The sequence below is a fragment of the Alligator sinensis genome, unplaced genomic scaffold, assembly GCF_000455745.1.
Source record: "Alligator sinensis unplaced genomic scaffold, ASM45574v1 scaffold628_2, whole genome shotgun sequence".
In the NCBI taxonomy this organism is placed as follows: Eukaryota; Metazoa; Chordata; order Crocodylia; family Alligatoridae; genus Alligator; species Alligator sinensis.
Window position 1 is genome coordinate 5701497 of NW_005841833.1, and position 4348 is coordinate 5705844.

At 57.2% G+C, this 4348-nt stretch overlaps 1 protein-coding gene across 1 annotated transcript in view; it reads left to right on the top strand.

The window, feature by feature from the left end:
- The first annotated feature begins 6 nt into the window (after positions 1–6).
- CRYBB3 (crystallin beta B3) overlaps positions 7–4348 on the top strand; it is a 7921-nt gene continuing 3579 nt past the window's right edge. The window contains exon 1 of the mRNA XM_014517970.2: positions 7–4327. The gene's annotated coding sequence lies outside the window, so the exon portion shown is untranslated. The remainder of the gene's footprint in view (positions 4328–4348) is intronic.

Sequence of the window (4348 nt, forward strand, 5' to 3'; positions counted from 1 at the left end):
CTTATTGCTTGAACAAACACACAGTTTTACTCTTTGCCATATTTTTGGTTCCCCCACTCGTTGCTGGCAAGCTACCAGACACATTTTAGGTCAGAAACGGCCAGCGATGGACTCAGAAACGCTTGTTTGCAGGCTTGCTCCAGTGTCTTCTTCAGCCGCAGCAGTGGTTTCATCGTGACGTTTCTGTTGCTGCACTTTGCGTTTTTGCCTTGAATTTGTCCAATATTCCGCTGTTGCGGTGGATGCACGTAAAGGGCTGTAACGGAGCGGGGGGTGAGGTCTTTCGAAGGCAAAGCAGGGGCAAGGCAAGTACTGCCTGCAGCGCGAGGAGCCCAAGCCAGCTGCGATCTTCGTCCCCTGTCACCGCTCTGCGATGCTGGCAGTGCATTTTGCAGTGAACGCGTTGATCCGTGTCGGATGGAGCAGGGGCAGAGGCCGCTGCGCAGAGCGACTGGCATGGGTTCGGTGCAGCGTTTTGTGAAAGGTGGTGAAAGGTGATTGCTGGTCTGTCCCCAGCAGCTGTCCTCGTGGGAAGGGCTCCCTGCTTGCTTACTGAACCGCGTTTCCTTCAGATGAGGCCAGAAGGGCCGGTGCGGTGAGAGCTAAGCCTGGTCAGTCTCGTTTTGTCCCTCGTTACCGTGTGAATGCCTTCCCCCGTCGGGCCGATGCTGAAGCCCGCTGAACCGAGCTCACCTTTAATCCGGGCTGCGACCAGATGCTTCGGGCACGGGATAACGCCCGGAGCCTCGAGAGGGAAAGAGGGTAGCTGACAACACCGGCGACCCTTGTGAGATTTGTGCGCGGGTTCATCGTGAGAGACGAACACCAAACAGCTGTCGGGAGGGAAACGTTCTTGCCGAGCGATCCTGCATGCAGAGTAGGCGGGAGAGACGGGCGTCGAGGGGCGCTAGCTAGTCGGGGACGTGGCCAGTCGGGAATCCCACCGGTGCTCTTCACTGCCTTGAAAACCCTCGTGTCTGTCCTCCCGTCGGACGGACCGCTCCATCTGGGGTCGCTGTCGCACCCGCTGTTTAACGGGAGGGGCCGTGGCAGTCCCCTCTCCCCGTGCCCTGGATCATTGCGTAGGGACTCGGCTCTGCTAGCCCGTGTCGCAGGTACCGGGGGTCTGTGGGGACGGGGGACGGAGAAGCACGGGTGGGCCAGCTCTGTCCGGTTATTGCAGCCTGCCCCTCCCCAGGGACGTGCACCACTGGCCAAAGCCACCCCGTCCGCGGCGTGGCAAGGCGGGGGCCAGCCGTGGCTCTGCTGGTCTCGTCGGGCCACCCCGGGAGCGTGCTGCGGGCTTAGTTTGCCTGTGTCCAAGCAAGACCTGCCCTTTCCATCCTCCGCGGAGTGGTGACCTTTTACCACGGGCCTGAATTGGGTGCACGTGCACCAGCTTCCAAGTCCTCTGTTGCCCCAGATGGACGTGGCCAAGCAAGGAAGAGGCCAGGGTAGGGCAGCACCTTGGAAGCAAACTGCTTCAGAGGTAAGCTTTCATAGGCAGATAGCCCGATGCAGCGGGTCGCTGCCTATGAAAACTCGGGCTTCTCCGAGCCGGTTAAGTGTCTAAGGTGCCCCCTTCCTGCCTGGCTTCAGGTGGACATGGTGAGCCACCTCTTTGCCCGGAGCCGGGCGTCGTAGCCGTGCACGGGGCAGGGCGCTGTGATGAGCAGTGTCAAGTATTTCCCTTCCCGGGTCCACCTGGGACTCTTGTCATAGCAGCGTGCTCTCCCCCAGGCATTGTTGGCTCGGGTCAAGCAGCTGAGAGTATTATTATTATTATTATTATTATTATTATTATTATCAATATTATTTTTTTTAACGAAGCTATCTCTCAAAATACTTTTTCACATCTCTTGATGGGTTTTGGAGAGGAGGGGGAAGGGGAAGGTCTGGAGGATTATCTTCTGACCACATCGGACATGCTGATTGTATGCGGCCTGTTTAAAGGAGCTATTGTATAGTTCAAACTTTTATATCGTTCCACATAGCCTTATAGACCCTGTAAATATGGATCACACAGTTAATAAATATATTGTGCTATAGAAAATATTTTGTACTACATAGTTTCCTACGTAAAATGGATATTCTGGCTGTTGTGGAACTTATTGTATGACTCTGATTCCAAGTTTAGCTTTGCCAGGTATTTAAAAAAAATAAAAAGAAGAAGAATATTTTCTATCCACGTGCCGCGAGTGTTTCCCAACGGGATTGAAGAAGCCGACAGCAAGAGGAAAGCGAGCGCCGCTTGGAAGGAAATCAGTATGAGACGTCGTCCCCTCTGTCATGTTTTGCAACTGTCTTATCAATGGTCAAGCTCCACGAGCTTGGAAAACAAAGTAGGATTTATGGGCACTTTAGTCATTGCAAAACTCAATGCAGGTGAGGATGCCACCAAGAAATGAGCCCGTGGGAAAATGCCTGTATTTTGAATGTTAAACGGGAAAAATCACAGTGTCAGATGAGTCTTTGGCAGGTTATTCCCCTTCCGATCCCTCCCCGAGTGCTCGTTGCTCTGTCTGGAAGTCGTGTTCTCTGTTTTACAACCGTGAGATTTCATATTCGTGGAGAGGGTGGAAACGTGAAAAGGAGCGTGATAAACGCGAGTGTCGGTGCACCGCTGTCTGTGGCGGCTCTCCGCATGTGCAGGATGTGTTGCAAACCACGACAATAAATTACAGTACGAAGCTGTGGTGCCGCTTGTGTTTCATGGAGGGTTTCACGTCGTCTCGCCGCGTGCCGGCTGCCCCCAGAACAGCTCTGCCGTGAAAACGGGTCGTCGCGGCCTGTCGCCGGCCCATTTCTGCCCCGGGGAGGACTGCCCAGGCTTCTGGTAAAGACAAATGGCAGAAGTGTCTTTGAGACGGTGACTTTCAGCCCACCCTCCCTGGGTAGGGCCTGGAGCCACGCTGAGGGCCGCGGCGTGATGCTGCGAGCGGTCAGGGCTTTGCGAGCAATGCACAGACGATGCCGGGATGGCAGGTTTTTGCCAGCGTTTGCCTGGCTCGTCCCTGCAATCCCTGCCCCTCCGTCTCCACCCGTGCCCTGGCCTGCTCCCTGCTCGCGCCACGGAGACGCTCTCGTGCGTCCCCTGGAGCCACGCACCCAGGCCACGCTCGTTAAACACAACCCCGCCAAAGTCTCCCCCAGCAGCTAGCTGAATAACGGAGCAGCTCTTGGATTGATTTGTCTCCTGAATTATGACTCCGGCTTGAGGCCGGGAGACGGTGCTGGGTGAAAGTGCTGACGGCCGTGCCCTCGGACCGGAGCGCGGTCTGCTCCAGCGCTGGCTGCTCCTCGCCTGCCTGTTTTCCACGCGGTGCTTGGTCTCTTGCAGCGGGCATGGGCCTGGCTCCTGGCTAAGCACGTGCTTAAGTGCTTGCCTTCATCAGGTCCGAGCCGTGGGTGCCTGGCTGGAAGGTCGATTCGCACCCAGCTGAGCCCCGCTGACCTCGGGGCGTGACGTGCACTTGGCACTGAAGGGGCTTTTGGGGGTAGCCCGATGGGTGGGAGACTCCAAAGCTTCAGTCTGCTCCTCCCCAGCCCCAGATCCGTCCCCCAGCAGAGCTATCTCCCCCGCCAAGGGACGGATATCTCTCTGCGCCAGGCATTTTTCAGCAGTCCCGACCGACTCCGAGTTTCCTTCCTCCCAAGTGTAACACGTGGACGTGTCCCCCCGTGTTTGCCAGCACAACCATGTTTGACACGAGGCCCCCGGGAGAAGGATTGCCGGGGGAGGTCGGGGAGGCAGCAACAGGCCTAAAGGTGTGTGTTTGGGGAGAAGGATGATGCCTTTGCCTGGCATCGGCGTGAGCTCTCAGTGGGCGAGACGGGGACGGGATGGGAAGGAAGAGGAGGATGGAGACCAGCAGCTCGCACGTCATTGCTCAGCAGGTAAGTGGTTCCCCGGCTGTGGGACCGCAGGCACCCCCGACACCGAGCCCTTGCCCTACCCCGGCTCACTTCGAGGCCGGCAACGCGCCGTCTGTGTTTTGCACCGTTTTTGCCGTGCTCGGCTTCGGGCCCTCTGCAAACCGCTGATGGGGGAGTTTTCCAAAGAGTCTGGAGAGGAGCAATGCGAACATGCTGATGCGGAGCTGGCCGCTAATCTGTGCGGCGGGGTCTAAGGCGCGGCGGGGAGGTATCTGAATACTGTTTCCACAGCGTGCCGCGAGCCCTCGCTATTGAAGTGAAATCTGCTGGACGGAATTCAATAGACAGCTGCTGCATCAGCATCGAAACTGCGCTGCTCTATTCAGAGGCACCCCATAAATACAGTGGTCTCCCGTCCTGGCCCGGCACAGCCGAAACTCCTCCGGAAGAGGTAGCGGCAGGGGGGGGGCGC